The sequence below is a fragment of the Lycium barbarum genome, chromosome 3, assembly GCF_019175385.1.
Source record: "Lycium barbarum isolate Lr01 chromosome 3, ASM1917538v2, whole genome shotgun sequence".
In the NCBI taxonomy this organism is placed as follows: domain Eukaryota; kingdom Viridiplantae; phylum Streptophyta; class Magnoliopsida; order Solanales; family Solanaceae; genus Lycium; species Lycium barbarum.
The window spans coordinates 108,108,794-108,130,906 of record NC_083339.1 but is presented as its reverse complement, the minus strand read 5'-3'; positions in this window follow the sequence as shown (position 1 = coordinate 108,130,906).

Here is a 22,113-nt window from a genome sequence, read left to right as displayed (position 1 = left end):
ACGTATTTCATTTCTCCATTATACCCCCACCCTCCACCAGCCCACCCCCACCCTACCACTCACCCTTACCCCACCTTACCAATAACCCCCACCTCCTACTACCCCACCCTACCACCCACCACCCCAATCCCTACCCACTACCCCTCACCCCCACCCGACCACCCACTACCCACCCTCATCCCATAACTACCCACCTCACACCACCCACCCCTCTACCTCACACCACATACCCCTCCACCAGTCCCACCCACTACCTCTCACCACCACCTAATCCTACCCCACAACTACTAACCCCCACACTACCACCCACTACCCCCACCCTCATCCCACAACCACCCACTTCACACCGCCCACCCCTCCACTATCCCCACCCACTAGCCCTCACCACCAACCAACCCCTCCCCACAACCACTCATCCCCACACTACCACCCACTATCCCCACCCTCATCCCACAACCACCCACCTCACACCACCCTTCCAATGACAACCCTCACCACCACCTATTTTTTTTTTAAGTTTTTATTTTATCCTTTACCTGAGTTTTAGTTTATCCTTTACCTAATTTTTATTGATATACTGTATATAAACTAATTTTTAATTAAGAGTTAAGGGTATTTGAGTAACTTACAAGTTATTATACAATATCATACAACCAAATTAAATAATACAAATGTTATTAAACCACAACAAACAATATAGTCTATCCAAATATTGTGTTCATTAATACAGTACAATACAATACAACACCATACTGTACCATACCATACCGTACCGTACATTAATGAACCACGGGAAACAACCATCCAAACAGAGGGTTACTCTTGCTGTAACATCCCGAAAATTCGAATTAGGTATGAATGTATGAATCTAGTATAAAGGTGATATTTTAGCTATAAGAATCTATTTGGGATGAACTCGGGTGATAAACAGTCGTTTTGAAGTCAAACCAAAAAGTGAAGTTCTTAAGGCCTTCTAAATTCATCTAAGTCTAGGACAGTCTGTACTTATTTCCTATTTTCGGGTACTTGCGTTAGGAATTTGTGAACACTTCCTTCTTGAAAGTTGTAGCCCTTTGAAATACCTTTCCAACGATATATTATGGGGGTCAAGGCGACATCTGTACAAAAATTTATGGTCATTTTACGGAAGGATTACAGAGCAGTCCGTTCACGGGTCATGTTATACGAACTTGTTATACGGCCCATATAATTTTATACGGATCGTATAACTCGTCCGTACTTCATGAAACTTCAAATCGACGTTCTGTTTTCAGCCATGATAAAATATGGTCATATTATACGGACCGTATAATATGTCCATATAATTTGCGCCTCACTTTTGTATAAATTCAAGCCTTCGGTTCTTTTATTTCATTATTCACAATTCCAAGCCCTAGAAACAATCCAAAACATCAAGGTAAGTCAATTCAAACCCTTCCAACTCAATTCTAACATATACTCTAATAATCTAAGCAAGAAATCATTGTTCCTAAACTAGGGTTTTCAAGAAAACCCATTTCAAGGTTCAAGAATTCAAGATTTTGGAAATCTTCTTCAAAGTTAAAATCTTTAATTCAAGTTTGGAGCATTACCAGGTATGTAGAGTTGCTATCTACGTGTGGGAACATGATTGTTCTTCCCCACGCCTCATAATCCATAAATTATGATTCTCTACTAAAACTAGGGTTTCTACACCATGTTCATGACAACCCTAGGTCCATGTCCATGAATAGATTATGTATGAATCGCTATTATTCTATCATTGTGTTCTTAATAACTCCATATAATTATTGAGAATCAGTCTGTAATCCATGAAAACCCATATCTTGTATTCCATGGGTTCTTGCATGCATGTTTTTAACTAAGAATGATTATTTCATGAATATCCTACATGTCTACAAGTTTTCGTGCAACTATATTATATAATTGCTTTCATGCCATGATACAAGATACATACATGCTAAATACAAGCTATTTCATGAAACCATGTTTACAAGTTATTTCGTGAAATCATGATTACAAGTCAAGTACAAGTTAATTCACGAAAATCATGGGCTTCTTAGCCAATAATATCGTGTTCATGTATTTGGGAGTTTCATGAATTACCGAGAAGGCTTAGATAACCTGAAACTATGTAGCCACCGTAGGACAAGGATCGCTCCGCCCAGTTAGGACGATTCCTTAATTTTACACTGAATGGATCCATCAGGCACGTTACCACCTTATACCCTGGCAAGGTATGGGGGCTCTGCTGGTCCGGCGAGGTACCAGACTCTACGTACCCACGTGGTGATATCACATGGTCGGTTTATGAAATGCTCTCCCTACTTATCATGTTTTACTTATGTTATATATATATGTACCCATGCTCATGCTCATGCTCATGTTCATGTCCAGGTTTTCAGTTTCAGTTCTTATCATGTTATTCCATGTCCCATGTTATTTCTTTCAGTTGCTTTACATACCAGTACATTTAATGTATTGACGTCCCCTTTTATTGCCCGGGGGCCTGCATTTCACGATGCAGGAACTAATTTACAGGATGACGCATCTGCTCAGTAGGACAGCATTTGTATCGGCTTATTGGCGAGCCCCATCTCATTCGGGGTTTAGTCAACTCTTTATTTTATGATTAGCTATGCATCTAAGGTATGCTGGGGGCCTTGTCCCAGCGAGTATGTTTTCCATGTTCAGACTTATGTTAGAGGTTTCATAGACTAGATAAGTCAGTTATGCCATGTCACACTTTCGGAGTCGTATAGCCATTTTTGGCTCATTCATGTTATTTCCGCACTCATGTTTAAACAAGTATTTTGATTAAGTATTATGACTTATTGCATTTTATAAAGGCTCATCATGCATTCACGTTAAATTTCGCTCATGTTATGCCTCATGATGATTCAGCCAGCCATGTGGTTCGCTCGCTCACTGCAGTAAGGTCGTGTTTCGCCCAGGCCATGGTTCGGGGCGTGACACTTTCTTTGTAATATCCATCAAAAAAGTATAAGCTCTCGTAATTGGTTCGGGTTCACTGTTCAATGCACCGAAACTGGACCAATAATCCAACGAAGATATACACGAGTACAGGCTATCATTCTTTTTTTTTGTTTTACTCAATCAATTGTTATTTCTTGTTTCCTTACGTTGACAACTAATCAAACCCCATATCCTTTAAACCGCGTACAAATTCAATTGTTATCTTTTTTAGGGGTAAACAAAATTCAATTCTAATATTAGAAATGACAATGATGTTGAATATCTATTCTTTAGTTTTGCATTGGTTAGCCAATGAAAATACATAACTTAATTTTATTTTTTCGTTAATATTCAGTTATGTAATTAATACTTATTAGCCGTACTTATTTTAGCATGACTTAGTACTTTTAGATTATGATCATTTTCGTTATGTCTTATTAATTAGCCATATTTACTTTAACATGACTTTGTACTTTTAGATTATGTTCATTTTATTTTATGCGATTTCATTATTTTTTGTTGTGAATATTTTAGTACAATGTCACCTCTTATCTCCTCCACATTTTGTATTATTTTCTTAAAAAATATCTTAATTAGATAGTCGTATCTTAAAAGGACTAAAGAAATATTCGACTCACAAGTTATATCTTTTATATGAAGACTTTACCTGAAAAAAACTTGAAAAACCCGAGAAAGTGAAAAAAATCGAGAAAACTTGAGGTTAAAATTTCCGACTTCTATTGGTTTGATTTGGTTTATAGATTTAAAAAACCCGAAATAATTGATTTGATTTGGTATTTAAAAAACCCAAATCAATCCGGTCAACGTGCACCCCTAACGTCAATCATATAAGTCGTAGCTATTGGTTTCAAATTAGCCAAGGATCAGGTGTGGCAAAAATAACCCAAAAAATTCGCGTTTGTTTGCCGGTTCTTCCAAAATAGACTGAAAAAGCCAATTGAATATTCTCAGAATTCATTCAATATATCACATAACATTCTCAAGGTTATCCTCTGAAGCCCAAAAATATGGCAAGTCTAATTTTACTTTCTCATCTAAACAGATTTTTCTATATTTTCTTGAGTGGGTTTGGTTAGAACTGGTTGGAAACACCTAGACGAGGCAATATACAATTTTGAGAAAGATTTGGACTGGTTGTGGTTAAAACGGCTATTAACACATTAGGTGGCTCAGTCAAAAATAATTATACTAGTAGCTAGCGAATATACCAAAATATACATTAATTACGTATAAAATATGTATATCTTTATATATTAAAATTAATATACGAAAAATATACATTTTCTGGCTATATTTTGGTGGGCGGCTGTACAGTGTAAAAACGTTGTTGCGGCATGTGCACATTATGTTGCATATCTTGTATATCAATGTATATCACAAGCATTCAAGGATATACATGAGACACAATGATATACAAGTGGTATACGTTGATATATCGGGGGATATACACACCTAGACGAGGCTATATACATGAGACACAATGATATACTACCTCTGTCCCAATTTATGTGGCACTTCGAGAGTCAATTTGACTAAACTTTGAAGCTAAATTGGATTAGATCAACTTAATTTTTTAAGATTAAAATTTATATATTTGAAAACTACATGAAAAGTGCTATAATTTGCGACCTTTCTCATATCAATTTGGTTAAAAAATACATCTTAAAATGTTGGTTAAAGTTCTTGCAGTTTGAATCTCAGGAAATGAAAAGTGCCACATAAATTAGGACAGAGGAAGTATAAAGAAATATGCAGTCGTTTGGATAATTTGTGTATTGAGTTGAATTTCAGAACTTGCTTAATTTCTACTAGTATTATTTTGTTAAAATCTTCGGTTTAATTGCAAATTTACTTGCTGAAAATGCACAACTTAATTGCAAATTTAGGTGATAAAATAAAATATTTTTAGCTGTTGAATTACTTGCTGAAAATGTGCAACTTAACTGGTGATCACCGAGTGAAAACAAATAGAAGAAATGCGAGAGATGGAGGTTGAAGAGGTTGGCTTGGGGTTGCCTGGCATGGCTGATCTAAGATTAAGTCGTTTGAATCATGTCACTGATTTTAACATATGAGAGTTGCTTCTTTGTTTATGTATATAAAATATTCTTTTGTTTTTATTTTTTTTAATGTAACGCTTTAGGCTTCAAGTAATTGCAATGTTTGGGTATCCTCTATCTCCACAAAACTGAATTGAATTGGCTTATTTTAGTGACTTCCAGCCTTGGAATCTCTAGCTGATATGAGTGCATGTAACTAACCAATCTGATTGATGTATTGTGTTAAAGAGGAGAAAAGGACATAAATGGGTCCTTAACTATGAGAGTGGGTTCAAAATAGTCCTTTAACTATGCACTTAATGGTTTTAGTCCTTTAAGTTTGCCGCAAGTTAACAAAAATGGTCCCTTAATTGTGAGGGTTGGTTGAAAATAGTCCCTAAGTATGCATGTAACAGTTTTGGTCCTTTAAGTTCGCCAAAAGTTAACACTTTTAGTCTCCAACAAAATATTCATCGAACTCTGTTTGTTAGTTTTGACGAGAACTATAGAAAAAAAAATGAAAAAAAACAGCGAGAACTCACATTTAAAGGTACACATACTAAAGAAAAAACCAAATATCTCAGGACAAAACCGACGGACGTCAATCGATTATAGGGAAAACTGAGGAAAACCTACAGACTTGATAATGTCAGAAAATAGTGTCTCAAAAGACAAAGACCGACGGACTCTGTTGATTAAAACAGAGGGAGTCCATCGGCTAAGTAAAATACATTAGACTCATTTTTACTGAAAACTCGGTGTAAAAATAGTTTTCGTGCATTTTTCCTCGAAAATAACTGACGGACGCCCGTTGGTTTATGTTAAAAACAAGAAAAATCTAAAAAAAAATAGTGTCCCTTGATTTTATCCATCGGTTTCCGTCCATCATTTTTTCGCATTTAGTAGTGACAATTTCTGTAGTTTCTGTTATTTCTAATTTACGTACATAGTTTTGTGACGAGGTATTTGGCCTTATCTTTAGTAATATGTACTTATAAATGTGAATTCTCGCTAATTTTTCCTTTTTTTCATAGTTCTAGTTAAATCTAACCAACACAGTTCGATGAATATTTTGTTGGAGACTAAAAGTGTCAACTTTTGGCGAACTTAAAGGACCAAAACTGTTAAGTGCATACTTAAGGGACTATTTTTAACCAATCTTCATAGTTAAGGGACCATTTTTGTTAACTTTGGTAAACTTAAAGGACCAATATTGTTAACTGCATAGTTAAGGGACTATTTTGAATCTACTCTCATAGTTAAAGGACCATTTATGTCATTTTGCCACAGACTATTATGAGGGGGACTTTAAAGTTTTTTTTTTCCTTCTTATTTCAACCCGTGGTAAGCAATATCATCGCTGCCTGACTTTAAAGTTTCAAACTTCTATTTTTACTTTTTGATCTCCTGAGCATTAATTCAGCAACCCTCTCCACTTTATTTGGAGTTCAGAACCAAAATAACCTCCGAAAAGTGTTTTTGAACCAAACTACCTCAACAAAAAAATAAAATTACAAAACTGCCTTTAGCGCAGTAATTTACTGCGCTAAAGGGTTCCTTGTTTTTTTTTTTTTTTTGCCGTTTTGGTTAACCCCTCTTTCATTACACTTTTTAACGTACTTTGACCGTAAATTAATCATGCTTCGGGACCCCAAAACTTCAATATTTTATATAAAACCCTACTTATTTTTGTGCGATTAATAAGGTAGACTCAGTACATCAAGGATAAGAAAATCTTCGAATTGCCGTTTTAGTGATTGAAAAGTGCTTAAACGCCCTTTTTGTTTGAAGGCTTGGTGTCATTAGCTTTAAATTCTTTACGAATACTTAAACTTGTTCATTAATAATAAACCAAAAGTAGTAAAAATACAATCATAAAAAAAAAAAAAACTTAAAATACATTCATCAATTCATGCCCTTGAGTTGATGAAAAACTAAACATACTAATATTCTTCGAAATAACAAACATCATCATAAATTAAACTTAAAACTAAAATCACAACATTCTTAATTATCATCAGAATAGAAGTCCTCAATAACGTCCTCAGAAAAATATTGGCAGTTTCTTAAGACATACTTTTTTTCAGTAGATGTTAGTTCTCTACCGGTTGATGATGCTTGTTCTTCGGCAAACTTTAAAATGTAAAATCTACATCGTCTTGCCAGCATTCTGTTATTTTCTTTTCTAATCCTTTGCACGGCAAGCTCGCAAGTTTCTGGACCTACTCGAGGCATGGTTATGGAGTACCTTGTTGGAATTGGAGCATTGAGATTTTTCAAGTCACGAACAAAACGTTCTGATTCGGCAAGCCGATGTGACCATTCTCAGCGTAAACCGCAATAATATTCTCGCGAATTACGCTCTATAAGAAGGTGGGGATTTAGCTCATCTAATTTGAACTCACTGGTATCGCTCGAAAAACTGCTATGATTTAAACTCTCATCATCACTACTATTTGGTTCTTTTGGAAGGAGTAAAGACCAAGCTGAGTTTCTACTACTCGACATTGAATATGTTATAGTCTAATAACAAAAGAAAGTGTTACTTCTATAGTTTCAAACCCCCATGTACTCCTAGTTGGGGGGGGGGGGGGGGGGGGGGGGAGGGAGGGTCTTTATGACCCTACCTACTTACTTTATATAAAAAAATATTAATCTTCATCGGACATCTCACAGTCCGAATCCTACTTTGATCTAAATCTTGTGCTACCATGTACACCATATTCTACCCTAAGGTAACATATTTGCATCCGATTGTTCTCTTCGCGAAAACGGTTAAGAGCAAAATTAAACTCTTGTAGAGTTCCACAAGGCATTGACATAACACGGTTTTTTGGAAGTTTAAGCCCTACTGATGCTAACTTTTGCTCCAGTGCTGCAGCCTCTCTAACACGCCAATTCCACTCCTCTGTCATCATATTGTTGTAACGTTGGTTGTATCTTTCGTTCGGGTTGTTTGAGTATTCAAAATCTTCACCCAATTCCTATGTCCTACCCATTGCGTCAAATATATTTTCTGCAGTGAACGATATAACACGACTAATATCTCTAAATTGGTCAAAAAATGACATAGTAACTCAATTTTGTGTGGTTGGTAACTATTCGTCAAATTACGTTACATAATACTTAAAGTTTGATTCAAATTATGACAGTTGAGGTGACAAGATATTGCAGCGGTATAGCGCAGTAAAATACTGCATTATGACAGAATAACGCAGTAATTTACTGCGTTATACATATATGACGTAGCAATTTATTGCGTTTTCCTGACATAACGCAGTATTTTACTGCGCTATACTGCTAGGGACTGACATAGCGCGGTTAATTCATGCGTTATGCAACTCTCCGTACTTAATTTTATTTGACGTAACACAGCAAGACACACTAATTGCATGCATGCGTTGGTTCAATATTCAAACTTCAAATCTTATTAATACAGATTTCGAATGAGAGAAAAAAATTCAAGTTTCATCCAATTTTTAACACAAATTCTAAGTTTCATTCAGTTTTTGCATTTTGTATTCCTCCTAAATTAGTCAAAAAATGGAAGATGTTCCAAAAATTAAAGTTTCTTTATTCTAGGACGGACAAATTATATTCGAGGAAAATAATTTGCGCTATGATTCTCTCCCAAAATACCATGTTAAGTTTTCACTTGACTTAAAATTCTCAAAATTACTCCAAGCCTTGTATAATAGACTACAGGTTAGTAGGAGTGATTTTGATTTAAATATAATTGGAAATATCCAATGTCATTTACGCCGCAAGGTGTAACTAGTTATGGACAGTGGTACATTCAAGATGATGGTTCTTTGACAGATTATTTGAAGGCGCCTTATGATTATAAGGAATGCATAACTTTAAACGTCCTTGAAATGTACATCGAGAAGGCCCCCATTAATCGACTTGAATTCATGGCTAGGGCTCCTCGAGAAGCCCGAAATAGACCTCGTCGGGAAGCCCTGTCTAGAATTTAGGCCGAAGTCACTCAAGCGGAACCTACTTATGAACACAATTACCCTGACATGAGTACTTATGAAGGCATTTTGACGAGCCAAATGCCTCTGGATAGTTTAAGTTAGCAATTTGATGGGCAGTGGTAAATATTCATTTTTTACATTATTATTATTATTATTATTATTATTGTTATTATTGTTATTATTATTATTATTATTATTATTATTATTTTGGTCGAAGAGATAATTTTCATTAACCAAATTGGAGTTATGTACAACCTGCTCATTTGGACTTTTGAGACAGGATCTCATGCTAATCTATCACAATCATTCCGTGCTACGAGCTATTTAATTGCTAATACTATCTAGCAAGGAAAGCTATTAACTTCTTCTAACTTTTTACTCCATTTAGACTGCTTTTGACCTACAATGTGAAGCTGCAGTACTATTTCTCTTGTTCGGTCCTCTTTTGTTCTGATCAATTGCTAGAATCTTCTCAGGTTCCTCTCCCTCCAAATATGGTATATTGTAGCTGCAAAGAGGAATCCCAGCATGTGCCATCTTGTGTTTCTGCCGGTTACCCTTTTTGATACCCATTGGATTTCATTCTCCCACGGCTCTATCTGTCTAGTGATGCCCAGCCAGTGCACTAGTTTTTTCCAGATGAAGTTGGAGTAGGAACACTCAAAGAACAGGTGGCTGTGTGTTTCTTCAAGGTCATCCGAACATAATACACACTTAGTCTCCATCTGCACCCCCCATTTTGTTATTCTATCTACCGTAGCCAGTCTGTTTTGTATAGCCATCCACATGATAAAGTGATGTCTAGGTATCATACCTTTAAGTAGGGCCAATGTTTTCCAGTGGAATTTAGGCATTTGCGGTATAATAGCTATATATGCTTTTTTTATACTGAACTTGTTTCCAACCTGGTAGGTTTGGAGTTGGCTTATCCCTGTGTGGAGTCCTCTTCTGGATTCAAAGATCTTCCGCAGCAATCAACATGGTTGTTTAGGAGTGTCCATCTCTTGGATGCTCTTGTTCTTTATGTAGTGGATGTGGACCTATTGCACCCGCAATGTATCTTTTTTCTTAGTAATTGCCCATAACAGCTTGATTATAGCAGCCTGGTTCCATACCGAGAAGTGGAGAATGTTGAGTCCCCCAATAGATTTAGTCTGGCATAGCTTCTCCCAGGCAATGGGATGTTTCTTTGAGTTTTCATTTGATCCACTCCACAGGAAGTTCCTACATATGACACTCACTGTTTTATGTACCTTCTTCGGGAGGAGGAAAACTTGACTCCAGTAGGTTTGCATTTCAAAAAGGATGCTTTTAATGAGCAGTAGCCGTCTAGAATAGGAGAGCAGTTTTGAGGACCAACATCTTATCTTAGCTACAATTTTGTCAACCAGAGGCATGCATTGACTGATGGTAAGCTTCCTTGAGGAGAGTGGTACTCCTAAATATTTAAATGGCAGAGCTCCTGATGTAAAGTGATATTGTTCCAAGATCTGCGATTTCAGCTGGTCCGTGACTCCAGCCATATATCTATTGCTTTTTTCCATGTTCGCTTGCAGCCCAGAAAAAGAGGAGATGTGATTGAATGCATCCATCATCAGTTTTATTGACTGCTCATCTGCTTTACAACATAATAGTAAGTCATCTGCAAAACAAACATGAGTTATATTTAATTTCTTGCATTTGGGGTGGTGGGTAAACTCAGGCTTCTTGTGTAGTTGTTTTAGAGCTCTGTTCAGGTATTCCATTACTAGGACAAAAAGGTAAGGAGACATAGGGTCTCCTTGTTTTAGTCCTTTCTTAGCGGGGAACCTGGGGGTCAGACTACCATTGAGCAGTAATGAGTAGCTCACGGTAGTAACACACTTTATTATCAGCTGCACCATTTTCTCTGGTATACTAAACTCTAGTAACAGCATTTCAAGAAATTTCCATTCCACAGACTCGTATGCTTTCCAGATATCTACTTTGATTACACACCTGGCCGAAATTATTTTTTGAGTATAGCCTTTTATTAGCTCATGATCAAGAATGACATTGTCAATTATGTTCCTTCCCTCTATAAACGCAGATTGTGAGGGTCCAACTAAGTAGTCCACTACTTGCTTGAGTCATGCGGTCAGAATCTTGGCTATGATCTTATATAATGTGGAGCAGCAGGCAATTGGTCGGAATTCCTTCACAAAGCTAGGGTGAGTGACCTTTGGGACTAAGGTGACCGTGGTACAGTTGACTTCCTTCAACAGTTTACCTGACATGAAAAATTGAGTTACTGCCATGATTACTTCCTCTCCCACTGTCTCCCAATTATCTTGAAAAAATTCAGCAGGGTATCCATCGATGCCTGGGGCTTTGTCTGATGGTAGGGCCTTGACAGCAAGTACAATTTCTTCTCGAGTAACTGGGAGTAGAAGTTGTTGTTACTGGTTGATGGTTAAGCATGACCCATCTCTTACTAGCCTTGAATCCAGACCTGGCATAACCGGGGCAACTTGCCCTAATAAGTTCCGAAAAAAAGTCTTGAATTCCTGTTGAATCAAGTCAGGATCCGTGAGCTTCTGGTTCTATTCATTAAATATGCAGTTGACCCTATTTCTCGATTGCCTGGACTTCAACTGAGCAAAGAAGTATTTAGAATTCTCGTCCTCACTATGTATCCAAGTAGCTCTGGATTTTTGTCGTAGGATTTTTTCATGGATGTTGTCCCACTTCTCAATCTGCAGCAGTAAAGCTCTCTCTTCCTCTATCAGATGTTGATTGAAATAGTCTTCATCAGAGCCTCTTGTGTTATTTTTAGCTGCTCTTTCAGTCCTTGGATTCTCATTTCAGCTGCTGAGTAGGTTTTGTGCAGTTCCCTGGTATGTTCCTCTAGTATTTTCAACTTCCTCACTATGGAGAATATAGCATACCCCTGTACTGTGGTTTCCCATACCTGTTTAACACTTTGCTGGTATTCCTCTTGATGGAGTAGTACTGTTAGGAGTCTGTATGGTCTTTTTCCAGCAGCTCTATGCACTTCAGTATTTATCAATATTGGGTTATGGTCTGAGCATTCAGGAGGCATATAGACTGTACCAATTGCAGTGTATGCTAGGAACCATTGTGCATTTCCAAAAACCCAATCAATGTGACTGTATATTCTATCTTCCGACCCCCTTTTATTGTTCTAGGAGTAGTGTTGCCCACTCTTACTAAGCTGCCCCACTTCAATATCATCTACACATTGTTGAAAGTCTTGCATTTCTATATGATGAACAGGGGCACCATTTAGCCTATCTTCCATATGTAGTATGCTGTTAAAGTCACCAAGGATAAGCCAGGGGTGTTTATGGTGCCTTTGATCTCTCTTAGTTGCTCCCATAGTGGTCTCCTATCTGCCACTGTGTGCTTGCCATATACAAAAGTGATATAGCTGCTAAAAGTGGTATTTTTGTCCTGCACTTGACAGTGTATCACTTGTTCATTAGTGTAGACTACATGTACATCCACCTTTGCATTTTTCCAGCCCACCCATATCCTTCCATTCTCAGCATAGTTATAGTTGGTGATAAAAACCCACTCTTGCCCAAATTTCCTTTGAATTTTACTAGCCTTATTAGCCTTGACTCTGGTTTCGTAGCATCCCACCAAGTCAATTTTATTCTTCTTTAAAAAACTATCTAACTCCTTTATTTTGTAGGACTGATTAAGTCCTCGCATGTTCCATCAACATATTATCATGTTGGGTGATTTTGGGAGGCGTTGTTACCTTTGTCCACCAATTGAGTAGACTCATTCTGTCGACCACCTTCATTTATCTTTAGCACTGCAAACTGATTCTTCTGTACTAGTAAGGCAGGATCCAGTTGGTCAGGTTTCTTATAAACCTGCACTTGTTTTCCATTCTTACTCGTGTTCACTGGTCTCCTGTGTTCCCCAGTTTCAGTATTCTCAGTTGGCACTATGCTTTGCTTACCCAGATTTTGTGTCACGTTGTTGTGGTTGGTGGACGTCGTTCCTGCGTTTTTGTTTGTGGTGCCCCTGGTAACCTCCTCTCTTGCTTGCCACCCTTTTCTTACTCTGCCTCTCCTCACTTTCTTTTGTTGGTGTTCGGATTCCTTGTGAGTTTGACACTCATCAGTAAGATGACCAAAGTGGTTGCAATTTTTGCAGAATCTGGGGTTCCATTCATAATCTATTTCTTGTTCCCATATACCTTCCTCTGGAGTCTCAATGCCACTACACATAATAATAATAATAATAATAATAATAATAATAATAATAATAATAATAATAATAATAATAATAATAATTATTATTATTATTATTATTATTATTATTATTAGTATTATTATTATTATTATTATTATTATATTATTATTATTATGTGTAGTGGCACTTGAATGCTACTAATGATGTCGATTATATTATTTAGGGGTTATACACCTAATATGGATCATATCGGATGGTCCCTCAATCGGGATGGATGAATCAGGTTGGAACATCCTCAGCCTATCCAACTACTCAAAACGATGGTCCTCTCCCAAATTTCGGTGCAATTGATTACTATCGGTACGTCTATTTTTTTTTTAACATCAATAGTATTATTTGATGTGTAGTAGTTAAAATACTCTACTTTCTTATGTAGGGAGAATGTGGTGGTTGCACCAAATTATAGGCAAAGACCTGCTATGGATGGTCCGAATTATATAGTGACATCATCGAGCAATAGTGAGGAAATACCTAATGCGGAGGAAAGTGATGATGAGCCAAGCGAGGATGAGGTTGAGGTTAGAACTAATCCTTAATATCAAGTAGAACTGTTGCAAGACATGATGAATAGTCCGGCACACCAAGAGGAACTAAACTCACAGCAACCATTTGAACAGCAAGAGTCGACTCCGGTTCAGCTGCAAAGCCAATTTCAACAGCAAGAGTCGACCCCGATTCAGTGAAATTCCGATGAGATCCCTTATCTTGATCATCTTCAAGATCACCCAGATGCCTTTGTCTTTACTAGGGATGATAATCATATTCGGCGAAGTTTGTGGAAAGAGCCAGTGGATCCTTTAAAACAAAAGGCTCATATTGAAAAAGGCATGATTTTCAGCTCGAAAATATCATTGCAAAGGGCTGTTAAGATTTATTGTATCCAGGGGATGAGGGAATTTAAAGTTGACGATTCCACACGAAAACTTTGGCGATTGGTCTGCAAGCGAAAATATCAAGGCTGCGAATGGATGCTCCGTGGTAAGGAAACTGCTAAAATGATGTGGACTATTTCAAAGTTCTACACAAAGCACACTTGTGATATGGGTGACCTCCCAGATGATCATTGCAATCTAGATACCAATATGATTGCTCGTGTGTTAGTTGGCGACATTGGAAAAAATCCCAGGTATCCCCTTCGCCTAAGTTTATTTTATTTTTGGTGTTAATATAATGTTCCTCGTTGCTATATGATGATATTTCAACTTATTCCGGTTCCCTATTAAAGATTGTATTACAGTTGTCCTGAAAGTATATAGCAAAACTGTTAGTAAGAGGAAGGTGTATCTTGGGCGTAGGCGTGCACATGAGATAGCCTACGACAATTGGGAGTGCTCTTTCAAGAAGTTGCCGAGATACATGGCGGCTCTACAACACTTCAATCATTGTACTGTTGTTGAATGGAAGCTCAAATCGAAGTTTGGTGTGCCCGGCAATATTTTTGAGTTTGTGTTTTGAGCATTCAAACCATGTATTGATGGTTTTGCTCATTGTCGGTCTGTAATATCAATAGATGGAATACATGTGTACGGGGTATACGACATAAAGCTGCTAATTGTAGTTGGAATGGATGCAAATGGAGCTATATTCCCTCTAGCTTTTGCAATTGCAGCTAATGAGAGCATTAGTTCGTGGGGTATGTTTTTGGACTACTTAAGGCAACACGTTATTAAGGATCGCATGGGAATATGTGTGATCTCAGACAAAAATGCTGGCATATTGCACGATATGTTCAATTTGCAGGGGTGGCAGCCACCTTTTGCCTACCATCGTTATTGTTTAAGGCATTGAAGGCAAACTTCCAAAAGGCATATCGAATCCCAGCACTTTGCAATTGGATGTGGGCGGCTGCAACAGCAACAGAGCATCAGGAGAAGAAGTTTAACCTGCAGATGGACATTATTAGGCGGGCGAATGAGGAAGTCTTCCACTGGTTGAATGCAATTGACAAAGACAAATGGACATTACACCAGGATGAAGGTAGACGATGGGGTATGCTAACAACAAACAACTCTGAGTCATTCAATGGCTTGTTGAAATCTGCGCGGGGACTACCTGTCACCACAATGGTGAGAATGACTTTTCAGCAGGTTGTGGAGCGGTTCGTCAATAGATCAAAAGAGGCCAAAGCACATGCTGCAGCAGGTCTAAGATGGATGCCAAAACTGTCACAACTGTTCTAGTACCACAAAATATAAGGCTCAGAAACATGACCGGATGGAGTACAACTCTGCAGAGCGCATATTTGAACTCACAACAAGTGTGCACCAAGGTAAAGGAGATAACGTCCACACAATTTGTGAGATTCCAAGAACATGCACATGCGGCAAGTGACAATCATATCACCTGCCATGTTCTCATGCCTTCAAGTGTTTTATCGCAATGGGAAAGAATGCCTCCCTGTACATGGCTGAGGAATATACAGTTGAAAATTATGCGAGAACGTATGCTGGAAGGTTCTACCCATTTGGTAGTGAGAGTTATTGGCCACCGGATCCATTTTCAATGGTTGCAAATAAAACATTTATTCGTAAATTCAAACAGAAAGCATACTCCCGTATTCATAATGAAATGGATGTTCCACCGGGAGATACCCTCGAAAATGCTCATTTTGCAATTATGTTGGTCATGATAAGCGCAAATGTCCCTTATGACATGGTGGTCAAACTACATCTAGTGGTGAAGAAAACTTTCGTGGTGGTAGATCTAGCAGTGGTGTCACATCTCGCGGTGGTGGAACATCTCGCTGTGGTGGCGGACGATCAACTCAAGGGCATTAACTGATGAATGTTTTTTAAGTTTTTTTCTTTCTTTGATGATTGTATTTTAAAAAGTTTGGGTTTCTTATTAATGAACAAGTTTAAGTATTTTCATAGTGTTATGAATGATGCAATTAATTATTTTGAGATTTGTATGAATGCTGCAATTTTGACTAAAAAATAGTAAACTTAAATCTAAACCCAAGTATTCGTAAAGAACTTAAAACTAATGACACCAAGCCTTCAAACAAAAATGGCGTTCGATCACTTTTCAACCACTAAAACGGCAATCCGAAGATTTTCTTATCCTTGATGTATTGAGCCTACCTTATTAATCACACAAAAATAAGTAGGGTTCTATATAAAATATTGAAGTTTTGGGGTCCCGAAGCATGATTAATCTATGGTCAAAGCACGTTAAAAAGTGTAATGAAAAAAGGGTTAACCAAAAGGGCAAAAAAAAAATGAGGAACCCTTTAGCGTAGTAAATTACTGCGCTAAAGCACTTAACAGTGCCGTCCCAGTTAAGTGCTTTAGCGCAGTATTTTACTGCGCTAAAGACAGTTTTTTAACTTTTTTTTTTTTTTTGTTGGGTAGTTTGGTTCAAAAACACTTTTCTGGGGTTATTTTGGTTCCGGACTCCTTTATTTGCTTAATTTTATGTTTGTTATAAAAACATTACTCTTTTCGTCCTGCGTTTTATGAAAAAAATCTATCTTTTATACTATGTGCTCATAGTTCTAAAGAAGAGAGCAAAAATTAATGAAGACAAGCAAGTTTTTAATAAAATTATTATTGATATCACACCAACAATAATATGTATATTTAATAATATTTTGTCCTACACGTCAACATTACACCACATCTAATATCAGACTATAGCAATTCATTGATTTCAAAACAACAACCAACAGATTAATAATTTGCAATTCAAATTAAAATCAACATGTTCATTTCCAACATCCTTAACTTCAAATCTTTATCATCTTCATTTCATTATTATGGCGGCGACAGATCCAACAAATAATCCACATGAAAATCTTGAGGGTTTTTTGTTTCAGTTTCCAGTTTGTTCACTTTTGAATTGTTTAAAACCTTAATGGCATTCACCTTTTGCTTCAATTGGTCCATTTCAATTTTAACCGCATTCAATTGAGACTTTAAATTGTTAATTACAATGACCACTCGATCCGGTAACACTTCATCTCGACATTCTCAATAACCACATGAACTTACTTAGGAATAATTTCAGAGACTTTCCCTTAGGTTTGACTCCATTTCACTGACCTCCCTTGTGATTTACGATATTACCGTTTTCTTCCTTATTTTATTTTTTTTGTAACGATTCTCTTAGTCTACTTATTATTAATGTGAAAAATAATAAACCGACCGATTTTCCCTTTTCTAACATTAAACTCTTTTGATTAATTAATTTTAATGAATCTCCTTCCTTGGAAATCCTCCTCTCTTTTTTTCAGCAAACAATGCTTTTGTCATCCATGTTCTTCTTCCCTTTTAGTCTCTACATAACCCATTTTAAGAGAATCGAATTGGTTAATAACGAAGTCAAAATACAATTCTATAAAGTTTAATTTTAACAGCACTACTAATTAAAAGAAGAAATCACATTGATTCTAGAAGAAATTATAACTCAAACAACCAAAATCTAACCACACCCACAACCAGAAAGAAAAAAGAACAAAAATAAAAATAAAAAAAATATTAGACATTTCTCAATTAGATTTTGCATGATAGGATCCCCACTGGAGTTAATTTTCAAAGACTTAGATCTTGTTAGGTGACGTTCCCGGGTTTGCAACGATTTGATATTAATAACGAATTCAAAGTAAAAGTCTTCCCTATTAAAATTCATCCTTCATCTCTGGCTATTAGATTGTTGAAGAAGTTTGAGAGAGAATCTTTATAGGCTTTTTTTAATTTTGTTTTGAGTAATTGTGATGTTCTGACTTAAAGAAGAATTACTTAAATAACACTTGTTGAGATTTAAGAATATTTTAAAAATAAAATGTGTTTACAAGATAATTAAATAAACGTAAATTAGAAGGGCAAATTAGTCAGTTTGTAATTTTTTACATTAATAATAAATAGATTAAGAGAATTGTTACAAAAAAAAATTAAAACAAGGGATGTAACCGTAATATCATAAACTACAAAGGAGGTCAGTGAAACGGAGCAAAACCTGAGAAAGGTCTCCGAAATTATCCCACTTAGCCAACACAATAAAAACAACTTTCAATTATGAATCACTAAATAAAAAGAAAAAATCAAATTGCATAAAAAATCAAACCAACATTCACATTAAAAAGTATCACTTACTTTAGGTTAAGGACACTTAAAGAATCCCTTTTGGGTTTATAAGGAGTCATCAAAGTGAAGTGGTTGGCAATTTTTCCACAGTGACACTTCCTCTTAGAAGAAGAACTACTTTTCAACATTGCAAGCACTATTTTGTACAATCTTAACAACCTAAAGTATAAAACTAAGAAGAAACTAGACGACAGAAAAGGAAATTCAAGGACTGAATTAGTCTATGAAGAGCCATAATATGTGAGATGAATAAAAGAGAAGATAACAAGGTGGATTATAACTGGATGGTCGGGTGTTTAAAATTGAGTCCAAGCAAGACATATGTTTTTGGGAGAGAGTCAAATTTATACTTTAAAGTTTAAAATAAAAAGTATAGTACATTTTCTAGTCAAAAAGTACTTATATTTACTAAAAAGTAGCTAGATCACATTCATCTCCATCACTCTGTTACACACATTATTTATGGATAAATATCATTTACACCTCTCAAATTTACATTAAAAATTAAACTCTCTTAAACTTTGAACAATAGGCATTCTTCCCTTTTATGTCTTCTTATTTTTTATTTTTTTAATACCTATTTTACCCTTATATTAGAAAACCTTTTCTCTATTTTTTACTTCTTTAAAATCGTGATTTTCTTTCTGTTCCTTAATTTATGTAACAGACTCATCTGTAGGAAAATAAATATAATTTCGAACAAAAAAACAAAATGTAAGAAATAGCAATTAAGTATATATGTTAATGACGTTCTATAAAATATAATAAATGAGCAAAATAGTAAAAAAAAATTATTATTAATAGCAATCACAACGCTAATACATATTTACACAATTGAAAATATATAAAAGAAAGTGAGAACTTTATAAGTTTATTTTAATCCAAGTTGATGGGGACGTTTGATTATGTTGGGGGCGTAAATGATTTTCATTTTCTTTTTTCTCTCTGCTTCACACCCCCAACACCCCCACCCCCACCCCCACCCCCCCCCCCACCCCCACCCCCACCGGTCACAAAATCTGTCACATGTGATGTTTTTTAATTGCTCATTTCTCTTTTATTATTATTATTCATGTGTTTATTTTTTATATCTTACTACAATTGATTAAAAACACATCAAACGCATAAAGTGATGAACAAGAAATGAAGTAAAATGTTTATTTTTTAATTTTGAATGGTAAGTTAATTAATGTTTGAAAAACATAAAAGTTTATCTGTAAGTATAATTAAGAGTATTTGAAGGGTCAATTAAGGGTAATTGAATAATAGAAGTTAATAGTAATTCTATAGTTTTGGAATAAAATAAGGTTGGTGATTTGATTACAAAAAATGCATAGCTATGTATAAGTACTTAATTAATGGTTGAAAAACTTAAAAACTTATATGTACAATCAATGATATTGGATGAGTAATGCCTAAGTATATATAAGTCACCTAACTAATGATCGAAAGAAAACAAAAAGAATTATGTGTAGTATTCAAAGATTTGTTTCAATATGATACAATTCCTACAGACAAAAAAAAAAAGGATTTGTTTCAACAAAATCAATTTTATGGGTAAGATTCTTGCTGCTGCATGCACAATTCTTATCTACTTTTTGATTTTCAAAAACTAATGAAAATTGTAAATTGAATGGATTAAATTGATATATTGTGTAGATGTATTAATAGTCAATACGTAGTGTTGCAATACAAAATATTTACTTCCACGCTCATGTAATCTCTAAAAGCAATTTTTTGACTTCGGATGAGAATCAAAATCAAGTACATTTACACTGAAACTTCATGTAAATTTTGGCATAGCATGAAGTATAACATGACAAGGATTCAAAAGACTTTTATGTAGAGACTACAAGAAAGTCAACATATGACGTCATTATATGGATGTCGGCTAATGATACTTGATGTCGCATATTCACTTTTCGACAGTTAATTTACATTTGCAGTAATCTCGGAAGTTCCATGAGTCATCTAGTAATGTGACAGACTGAGTCTACTACATGATCCATTCAAGCATGTAATACTTTGACAATATGTCTCATCTAGTAATGTAATAAAGTGAGTCCACTTATTAATTCATCCAAGCATGGATTACACTGATATTGATTTCAAGACTCATCTAGTAACGTAACAGACTGAGTTCACTTCATGATCAACCCAAGCAAGGAATACATTTACATTAATTCCATGACTCATCTAGTAATGTAACAGACTAATGTTGCCTAATGTATATTAGTAGGACCTTATATAAACACAAAGTATCATTTGACGGTAAAGGTAACTATTTTACGATATTTTAAGGGTAAATACGATCATTTTCTTTTATCGGTTACTAATCATTTTCATTAATTACCAAAGGGAAGTCATTACAAAATCATAGCTGAGTTGCACATTCAGCTATCTCAAAAAATGAAGCAACACATAAAACTCTATCCTACATGCTTAGCATCAAAACTGCAGTTGGTTAATAAAACTTGCAGCCCTATAGGTGCCCTCGCATTACAAATATAAGATATCTCTTTGGAAACTCTATTCCATTCTCTACTTTTCTTCTCAAAGACTTGGTCATTCCTTTCAATCCACACAGCATAACAGAATTCTGTGTATAAGACCCTTTTCCATCTTAGTATTAAAACATAACAAAACTAAATAAAGAACACTGACTTTTAAAGTGATTTTGTGTTTTTTAAAGGTATAATATTACTTGATATGCTATCGCCAGCTATACCATCTAGAATGTTTGGTTATTACTAATATTCTGAGTTGGTATATCAAATATAAATGTTATAGAAATTTAAAATTATATGTATTTAAATCAATTGAAAAATAATTAAGAAGAATTCTACTATGTGATGGATTTAACTATATATTGATAAAATTAATTCCTCTCCGTCTCATTTAAAAAATTTCGTACAACTAGATAAATATATAGCGATGAACTGAAAATCCATAAATTGTTAAACATATCCCCAACATCTAGTAAAAATCAAAATAATAGTGTGAAGTTCTAAGGGAAATGGATCATATTTGCCCCTCTACTATAGAAAAAATGACTGAGTATATACCCTTTTGTTATCCTATCAATCCATATGTGTCCCTAATTAATAAAAGTGACTAAAATTTGTTCTTCCTCTGTTAACTTCCTCTATTTTAACTACATGGCATGCTAACTCATCACACCAACCCTCCTTCTTCCATCATCCAAAGTCACGAATACCTTCACCATATGTACTGTCATCAACAACATCAATGATGCTGGTGAATTATACCATAAAGTATAGTTGAAACTAAAATGAAGAAAAAATAAAAATAAAATATTTCAGGCTGAGGCGCGGATATCTCGTTTTCTTTAAGGAGATTCAAGCCCATTGCGGTATAATCTTCACCGGTCCAGCAGTAATATTCTTGGCTTGTCTCTTCCATGATACAACAGTCAGACAACGTCGTGTGACTCGAACAACTCCAGACTAACTGAAGAGTCAAAAACTCCACCGTTAAGAACACCTTCCTTCAACATAGAAAATACTCTCTTTTGTAGTGAATAAGTTGGAGACTTAGAATATGTTTCTTTCTCTCAACTCTTTCTTTCAATACTCCAACCTCACATTACAACATGTTTTCAGACTATAACACAGTTTTTTTTTTTCACACAACACATGGAAGAAATACCACTATTTATAGGTATAAAATTCTTCCATTGATTAAATATAAAAGTAGTGGGACAATAACTTTGTAGAACATGGGTTAGTGGTGGGTAATTAGTGG